Source organism: Pinus tabuliformis, chromosome J (genome assembly GCF_031772625.1).
Source record: "Pinus tabuliformis cultivar Carrire ecotype Pingquan chromosome J, CPIR1, whole genome shotgun sequence".
In the NCBI taxonomy this organism is placed as follows: domain Eukaryota; kingdom Viridiplantae; phylum Streptophyta; class Pinopsida; order Pinales; family Pinaceae; genus Pinus; species Pinus tabuliformis.
The window spans coordinates 848,352,864-848,363,073 of NC_142295.1; the positions used below are offsets into that span (position 1 = coordinate 848,352,864).

Genomic DNA, 10,210 nt, shown 5'->3' on the forward strand with positions numbered 1-10,210 from the left:
TAAAACCCGCTTGGCCTTTAGCCCGCTTACCTTCACTTTCAAGCCATATGCTCAACTTCCTTTCCAAAATAATACCATATAACTTGGCTAGGAGAGGGCTGATCATAATTGTACGATAATTAGAGAGGTTATTTGTATCCCCACTTTTAAAAATAGGGATAATGAGACTTTGAGTCCATGGTTTAGGGAACCCTTGCTTGACCGCTTGATTGAAAAGCTTGTGAATATGGGGGATGAGGATAGGACCTCCAATTTTTAAGATTTCTGCTTGGTAACCTTCAATGTCCTTAGCTTTCCCATTAGCCAAGCGATTAACCCCAAAATCAATGTCTTTTATTGAGAAAACTTCTTCGTTGTAAGCAGGGTTTCAAAGTTATCCAAGACATTTGGAGATTCATAAAGCTTTTTAAGGTAGGAATTCTAGTCATGTAAAGCAATTTTATTATTATCTTTAGTTTTCCTAGTTAGAATCTGCCTCTAGAATTTCTTAGGAGCTACCTTAGAGAGGTGTAATAGATTCTCTTGTCTTTTACGAATATACTGCATTTTTTTCCTTTTAGTTAGGGCTTTGTATATTTTTATCTTGCCAATTTTAAGAGATTCATCAACAACTTCCTTAATTGCTCTCCTCGCACTTTTACAATCTTTATCATACCATGGGTTGGTTTTGCTATTTCTTGTATTACTTGAAACTTCAATTGAGAACTTGTTAATAGAATATGAAAGGGTTGTAGTAAAATTATGACAGAGATCTTCTATGTTGTCTATACTAGATAAAGGAAGAAAATTAGTTTTTAATTCATTTAGAAAGAGATATTTTTTATTCTATCAAAGATTAACTTCTTTTGGCTATAAGGATTATCTTCTATGGGCTCTCTATTCATGACAAAATTGAGAGTTATAAGTAAAGGCCTATGATCAGAGTCAGGCTCGTGGCCGTTTAAGATGTCAAAATTTGTTATTTCGTTGTATAGAGGGAGATCAGAGATAACATAGTCTACCAAGCCCATAGATGCAGGTCATTTGGCTAGAATTGGACCACTTCTTTAGACCGTTGCAAATTATGAGATCTTGAGCACTATAGAGCTTGACTAGCTCCGACCTAAACAAATTCTCCCCGAGGTCTTCAGAGCTCCTTTTGTACCAGCTAGCTAGAGGAAGGTCTTTGTTTAACCAAAAAGGATTAGGGTTGGAATGATTGTTTAGAAGAATAGCTTGGTTGCTTGAAGTTAGAGCATTAAAGACACCCATTAAAAGAATATTGCCTTCATTCCTTAGGTTAGAAATATAATTCTCTAAACCATTATAAGGACTATTTTTATCTAGACTCTTTTTCTTATAGAAGTTAGAATTGATGGGGGGAAATAACAGATTGCTATGTAGGTCTTTCTATCATAAATGTCAGTGATTTCTATCCAACTATATTGGTTGTAAGGGTCGTTTTTATAAATCCTAGCATGGGGAGAGATGTTCTTCTTAATGTAACAAGCTATACCCCCAATGCCTCTACGGGAGGATCGCTTATCCCATATAGACCATAATGTAAAGCCATCTATGTTAGGGACCTTAGATTCTTCATGTTCCCAAGTTTCAACAAGCAAAATAATACCAACATCATTCGAGATCCAACTTAGCTTGGGGCTTTTGTTCCATGGAAAGCCCCGACAGTTCCAAGAAAGAATCCAGATCATGTTGAATTGCTATTTATTATTATCTTTTCGGTTTCTATCTCGAATAACGACTTCTCTATTTTTTATTATTGCCCATTTTCCTTCCTTCCTAGCTTCCTTCACTTTTTGAACCTCGATTCTCAATTCTGCTTGATCTTCTGGAATGAGATCTTCATTTATAAATATTCTCGTTCCTTTTAGACTTGAAGTTTTACTAAGTATGTCATACTTATGGTCAGTAGAGCTCACCTTTATTCGAATCAACCTTCCTTTATTCTCAGTTAGTTTCCCCAACCTTGTTGCTTCTGTGAGACACATTGTTGCAATTTGTAATCTGTTATGTAATTCTGTCTGGGATATGGCTAAAGTATCCTCGTCTACCTCCTCTTTCAAACCGAAGATTATAAGGTTCAAGGCCCTTTTGTTACGCTCATGGTCTAATTCTATCAATTTTTTCATTTCATCTTTAATTGGTTTGATATCTAATTTACCTGCCACACTATTTAGGGTGAGGCGGCTATTACCTTTTTCTTCTAACTCTTTAATCATGTCATTCATTTTAAAACTCTCTAAAGTATCAACATCTACTTGCTGGGATTTTTGGTTCATATCTTGGTTTTGTTTTTCTATAACCTACAACCTAGTCTCCATTACCTCCATCTTATTCTCCAATAGTTCTATTTTATTTTCTATTTGTTTTTGGATCTTGTCTTCAAGATATGTGAATTTATTTTTCAGCATGGTTGCTAACTCTGTTTGTAGCTTGGCTTCTCTTTCTTCTCTGCGTTTCTCTAAAGACTCTATATACTCATAGAGGCTCTGTAGAGTAACTGTGTTATGTCTACCTTTGGTAATCTTTGGTAATTGTGGTGAATTATTCATACTTGAAAATATATGAGCAGATATGTATTAGAAAAATATAAGGAATGTGCACCTGATATCAGCAAGCCGGACCGAAGATGCACGTGCCCCAGATTGTTTTTCTATTACCGCAGAGAGATCGCGAATTATTACCGCAGAGAGATCGTAAATTATGACCACAGAGATCGTAAATTATTACCGCAGAGAGATGGTAAATACATCACCCTAAATATGAGTAATTTAAAATAAATATTAATATTATTTAAAATAATATGGTATGTTTTATTTTTTCTTTAATAATTATAATTAAAATTTAATAATATAGTAGTTAGTACTTGTCACTTAGTTTAATTATAACTTAATTAAATTAAAAATCACTAAATATAAGATTGTTTCCCAAAAATAAAACAACTAATACAACACTATATTGTTGAATGCCATCACAAAAAATCTGAGAAATATGATTAACTACTATTATTTATATTAACATATATACAATTTAATATATATGTTTATTTTTTTCCTAAAAAAAATCATAATTTTCATTAATAAATTGAAAATTACATATTGTAGATGTTTTAAGAAGCATATGCAATAAAGTGTGGATGTGTGTATCTATATATAGAATTTATTAAACTATGTTTTTTATATAATAATAAGTCATCTTAAATTGAAAATATTGAGAAAAAATTATAATTCATTAAAATGGAAATAATAAAAAAAAGAAAAAAATTAAGTAAAAATGAAATAGAACAAAAAACAAAAAACTAGTAACTAATAGAAACGGAAGTTACTAAACAACCCATAATAAGACCTCAACCAATCACTTTACAAATAAATAGATTTAAATAATAATAAAAAATAACAAAAAATGAATTCTCAATGTTGAAGTATAGATAAGTGGCAAAAAAATTTTGGTATAATATAATAAAATTGTAATTTTTAAGACATTCAATTTAAATGCTTATTAGTTTGTTTTTTATTAAAAAAATTTATCACTTATTCATTATTATTATTTTTTTTTTCTCGATAAAGACTAAATCTATTAAGTAAAATATAGTACAATCAGGGGAAGCAAGAGACCGGCAGACCGGAAATGATGGATCCATCAACCTCGGTCCCGGAGGAAAGATTCAATCACAGAGCTACATCAAATAGTTTGAGTGCAAGGACTGACTAACAGACTTTTACCCCAGAGGGTCAGAAACTACAACACAGTGTTTTTTCCCTTTCTTTTTGTTGACTTTTGTCCAGCCATCATGGGGAGAATGAGCTAGAACAACTTGAAGATTGGAATTCTCTATCTTCGGGAACTCCTTTTCTGATTCAGAGGAGGAAGTCTCATGGGCGCGTTTCTGGGAGATTGCTGAGACATGGGTGTGCCCCTTAGTGTCCGTGGGCGGAACCATCGGCTGAGGCGCCTGGTCCGGTTCTGAATCGCTTTCCTCATCCTCCATACTTGGGGAGCTAGAGCTCCCAGCTGGCGGCGGTGGACAGGGAGCCCAACGCTTGGGTTTGGATTTTGCGAAGATGCCCTTTTTCGTTCTTGCTGTCAGCGATGGGCAGGAGTTCTGCAGGTGCCCTGTTAGGTGACAATGGCGGCATCAGAAGGCAGTGTTTTCGTAATCTAGAAACTGGGTCCAAACAGAGTCATTGATCTTGAGATTGATTTGCTCTGGCAATCCCTTACTTAAATCTAGCTCCACACATACTCTAACATATGTAAAGAGACCTTGCTGTTCCCTCTTGTAATCTCCCATTAAAAAGCAACCCAAGGTGTTGCCTATTTGCCTGTATACTTCTGTGCGCCACAGGTGTATTGGGAGATTTGGAAGTCTGATCCATACTGGGGCTTTAGTGATGACTGCAGAAGCTGGGTCAAAGTCTGGGAACCATGGAGTTAAGAAGAGGTCTGCTGAACCCATGAACCAAGGGCCTTCTTCTAAGGCTTTTTCGTAGTGCTCGAGGTTGTCGAACAGCACTATAAAGTATCCCTTTGCACAGAAATAAACCTTGCAACGATCAGTCCAGTTGTCTTTGATCCAGTCATAAAGATCCTTTGAGCGTGGCCAGAGCCCATTGAATCTGCAGATGATGGCCCTTCAGCAAATCTTTGGGTGTCGTCTGCAAGGTCAGAGTAGGAGATCTCAACAGAGGGAACCTCCTCCAATTTGTCAACCAGAAAAGGCTTGGGTTTGGGAGGTTCCGGGGTTGCGGGTGTCTCAGAGCGGACTGCAGCTTTGTAGGAGTATGGAGGAGCAGAAGAGGATTGCCCTGCAGCTCCACCTCTCAAGCGAAAGGAAAACACTAAAGAACTGTTGTTTTTTATGCTGTAAAAAGAGAGAGGAAGAGGATCTTCGAGCTGTTTACCTTGGAAAATAAGTCTCTGTAGGGCTGAGGGGATCCCAAGTCTGTGCTCCAGATTTGCTTTGAGGTTCTGCACCAGATCTGTAGGGTTTACCCATTGCAGAATGGTTTTGCCCAAGATCTGTGCTATTTGAACCTGAAAGGGGGCAGGGGAAATTTCAAAAGATTTCTGGAGCAGCATGGAGCCAGAATCTTTAGAGTCTCCCATCTCTTGACGCGAAGGAGGCAGCGGGGGAGAAGAGATCTTCTGCCGAAGGTACCTGTTGCTCCACCTCGGATCCGCTGCAGAGTGAAGGGCGCCAGATCTGTGGAGAGGCCGCTGCTCAGTGGAGGGGCCAGAGCTGCCATGGCTGTGCGCGCCTGAGTTCAATGCATGGAGGTTCGCCTCTTCCTTCGGCTCAACCTCCGCTTGGAGCTTCAACTCTGGTTCGCGCCTTCGAAAGACCCTGAATCGAGCCTCCGTTTCATCAGCATGTCCGCGCAGAGGCCAAGCGGCGTCCGAGGATAAGGAGGCTACGGCGGCGGCAGCCTCGCATTTAGGGTTCGGTTTCTGCTCCGAATATCTGTTCAATGCCTGCTTCTCCAGCGTTGAGGAGTGCTCCGGCTTCCTGGTCTGGAATCGATCTTCCCCTTCGACGATAGAGAGCCGAGGCCGAGCGATGGCCGAGGGCGCAGAGGCGGCGGCGGCTGTAGGGTTCATCGTCGGGAGCTTCCCAAGTCGCGAAAAAAAAACTTATTCATTATTTATTATTATTATTTAAATTTATTTATTTGTAAAGTGATTGGTTGAGTGTGTTTAGTAACTTCTATTTTTATTACTTACTAATTTTTTGTTTTTAGTTTTATTTCTTTTTTATTTAACTTTTTGATTTTGATATATATATATATATATATATATTTTTTTTTTTCCATTATATTTTCAATTTAAAATCTTTTATTATTATTATTATATTAAAAAAACACACACGCACATACATATATATATATTATAATAATAAAGTGTTATATGTTAATATAAACCGTATTAGTTAATTATATTATATAATAATTTTTTGATTTTTGGTGACATATTCAATGGTACAATATTTTTGTGATGAAATCTTTATTTTTATTATTTTTATTAAATTATTTAAACTGAGAAAGAAATACTAGTTGCTTAATTGTAATTTTAAATATATTCAAACGGAGTCGTCTAACCAGGTGGAGGAAATTGCCTAAACAACCAAAAGTGGCCAGAATCTGGGCAAAAAAATTTCAAATTTTTTTGTAGAGGCAGTGTTTGAATCATGTTTTTGATGGTGAAAATGGATTCAGCACCATCAAAAACCTCCAAGACACCCAAAATTTTGAAGTTTAACAACTATAATTTGGATTTACAAAAATCCTTGCCAAATTTTCGCTAAATATGACTGGAATTTCCATAATTTTCAGAACAACCCCTGCGCTTCAGAACAACCACTGCGCTTTATTAAACTACGAGTATTTAAACATCTTTAAAAAAATTTAAATATCAAATTTTTACAATCTTAATCACAAATATTTACAATTTTAACGAGAGTGAGACTAGTGCAAATTTATTTCAAACACCAAAATTTTAAATTTTAAAGAGGGAAATTTTAAATTCTTTACCATTCCCGCCATTCTTTTAGATTAAATTTATAAAGAGCTTTTTACCATTCCAACTATTCTTTTAGATTTATAACCAGGTTCTGAACAAACCTAACAGAATGACGGGGAAATTTATTTTCAAAAAGTCTCTGACGTTCCTTTAGTCTGGGAGTATTGCTTGAGTAAAGTTTGCATCGTCTGGCACACACAGCTGACCCCTGTAATTGGCATCGTATCTGTGCATTAAAACATGTAAGAACAATTGGATGCTCTTGATAATTGTCTACTCAGTAAACTGTTTTAACAGAGTTTCGCTCAATTGCAATTTCAACTGTAAGGATTTGATTACTACAAATGTCGTGAATGAAATTATGAAGGAACCCAAGAAATCTATTTTGATTACTCTTTCACGTGTATCGGCATTTTCACAACGTTATACCCACAAGTCTACCAAAAAATTCATGGTGTCATTATTTCAATCACTGCATCAAAGGCAGATCCGTGGCATAAACACATACACTAGCAGGGATCAACACGCAAAATATAGCATGTACTGTAGCAGGGAGGATATAAGCAGACTGTGTAAAGAGGGAAGGTTGAAGGAGGCCTTGAAGCTTTTGTATTGTGGGGACCTTCAGGTAGGGTATGTCACCTATGCCAGTCTCTTGCAGGGATGTGTTGACACAAAAGCCTTGGCAGAGGGTAAGTGGATCCATACCCATATGATAAAAAGTGGGTTAGAGCCAAATGTATTTGTAGAAAACAATCTCATCAACATGTATGCTAAATGTGGAAGTGTCAATGATGTGCGCCAAGTGTTTGACAAAATGTATGAGCGGAATGCTATTTCATGGAATACCATGATTACAGGATATGTTAAACAGGGTGCAATTGAGTTTGCTTGCCAAATGTTTGACGAAATGCCTGAGCAGGACTTGGTTTCTTGGAATTCAATCATTGCAGGATATGCAAACACTGGGGACGGGGAGAAGGCACTTGGTTATTTTGTCCGAATGCTGAGGGCAGGGATGAGGCCGGACCGGATCAGTTTCACTAGTGCTCTTGGTGTTTGTGTTGGTATTGAAGATAGAGGAGGTAAGCAGGTACATGCCCATATTGTTAGAACTGGATTTGAGTCTTGTATATTTGTGGGGAGTGCCCTTCTTGACATGTATGCCAAGTGTGGAAGTATGGAGGAAGCAAACAGAGTGTTTAACAATATGCCGGAAAGGAATGTCGTGTCGTGGACTGCCATGATTTTGGGGTATGCCCAGAATGGTCATGGTGAGGAATCTCTGAGGTTGTTTTGTCAAATGCTATGCGCAGGCTTGACGCCAGACCAATTTACATTTGTTGTTGTTTTGAGTGCATGTGCCGGCCTAGCAGTGCTTGAAAATGGCCAGCAAATACATGCCCGCATCATAAGAGGCGAGTTGCAGTCGAATGTTGTTGTGGGCAATGCTCTTGTGACGATGTATTCCAAATGTGGAAGCATTGTTGAGGCACGCCTTGTGTTTGATAAAATGCCTGAACGGGATGTGATCTCATGGAATTCGATGATTGCAGGGAATGCTCAGCATGGGCAAGGCAGGGAAGCTCTCCAACTCTTTGATCAGATGCTGCATTCGAGGGTAAAGCCTGATGATATCACATTCATTGGTGTTATTTCTGCTTGCACTCATGCAGGTCTTGTGGAAGAAGGGCATCGATACTTTGAATCTATGACTCGAGATCATTTTATCATCCCCAAAACAGACCACTATGGGTGCATGATTGACCTTCTTGGCCGTTCTGGGCGCTTGGGTGAGGCCGAGGATTTACTGAGAAGCATGCCATTTGAACCTGACGCAGTTGTATGGGGTATTCTACTTTCTGCCTGCAGAATCCATGGCAATGTGGTTTTAGGTAAAATTGCAGCGGAGCGTCTTCTGGAGTTGGAACCTCAAAATGTTGCAACTTATGTGTTGCTTGCAAATATCTATGCTGCAGGTGGCAAATGGGATGATGTCGCAAAGATAAGAAAAGTAATGAAAGACAAGCAAGTGAAGAAGAATCCTGGTTTTAGCTGGATTGAAGTCAAGAATAAAGTTCATGCCTTCACGGTAGAAGATAGATCACACCCGCAAACAATGGAAATTTATATGACTTTGGAAAGATTGGCAAAACTGATGGAAGCAGATGGATACAAGCCTGACACAAACCTTGTGCTGCATGATGTGGAACAGGAGCAGAAGAAAGAATCTCTATCTTACCACAGTGAGAAGCTAGCCCTTGCTTTTGGGCTCATTAGCATACCCCATGGAAAACCTATACGAATCATTAAGAATCTACGCGTATGTGGCGACTGCCACACTGCCATCAAGTTTGTCTCCAAGATTGTTCGGCGAGAAGTCATTCTAAGGGATACAAATCGATTTCATCATTTCAGGGATGGCACGTGTTCTTGTGGAGATTATTGGTAATGCGAAAGGATATTAGCTTCTCAAGGATGGCATCCTTGTTAGTTTTTGAGTGCACTGTGCACGGGATTAAAAGACGGGGAGGCTTGGGCAGATCAATCATCGGTTGAATGGATCAGTTCTGTACATGGAGATCCAGTTGAAGTCAATTTGATAAGGCAAAAGATTACAGAGTTTTGTCCATGCTTCCTAGCCTGGGTTAAGTGGGGTATCATGCAAGCTTAGTCATGAAGAATAACGAGAATAATCATTAAGTATTTATGGTACATACATATAAAAATGAATACTTCTTGCCAGATCAGTCACCGGTTGACTGGATTAGTTCTGTAAATGGAGATCCAGTTGAAGTCAACTTGATAAGGCAAAAGGTCAGAGAGTTTTATCCATTCCTAGCCTGGGTTAGTTGGGGTATTATGCAAGCTTTGTCATGAAGAGTAACGAGAATAATCATTAAGTATTTAATATTTATGGGACATACATATAAAAATGAATACTTCTTGCCAGATCAATCATCGGTTGACTGGATTAGTTCTGTAAATGGAGATCCAGTTGAAGTCAACTTGATATGGCAAAAGGTTACAGAGTTTTGTCCATGCTACCTAGCCTGGTTTAATTGGGGTATCATTCAAGCTTAGTCATGAAGAGTAACTGGTTGGTGATTGGCATAATCATTAAGTGTTTATGGGACATACATATAAAAATCAATACTTCTTGCCAGATCAATCATCGGTTGACCGGATTAATTCTGTAAATGGAGATCCAGTTGAAGTCAACTTGAGAAAGCAAAAGGTTACAGAGCTTTGTCCATGTTTCCTAGCCTGGGTTAATTTGGGTATCATGCAAGCTTAGTCATGAAGAGTAACAGGCTGGTGATTGGCATAATCATCAAGTATTTATGGGACACATAAAAATCAATTCTTCTTGCCAGATCAATCATCGGTTGACTGGATTAGGTCTGTAAATGGAAATCCAGTTGAAGTCAACTTGATAAGGCAAAGGTTACAAAGTTTTGTCCATGTTTCCTAGCCTGGGTTAATTGGGGTATCATGCAAGCTTAGTCATAAAGAGTAACTGGTTGGGGTTTGGCATAATCTTTAAGAATTTATGGGACATACATATAAAAATGAATACTTCTTCGGGGTACACTATGTATTCTGTAGTAGTGTGTTAAATATTTTCTACGTTTGGGAAGAGGCATATAATATACACTTTTTAATAGTGCATTAAAAATTATATACAATGGGA

General features: G+C 38.0%; 1 pseudogene; it reads left to right on the plus strand.

Annotated features, from left to right (window-relative positions):
• The first annotated feature begins 6,615 nt into the window (after positions 1-6,615).
• LOC149229359 (putative pentatricopeptide repeat-containing protein At3g13770, mitochondrial pseudogene) lies at positions 6,616-9,723 on the plus strand (annotated as a pseudogene).
• The last annotated feature ends 487 nt before the right edge of the window (positions 9,724-10,210 follow it).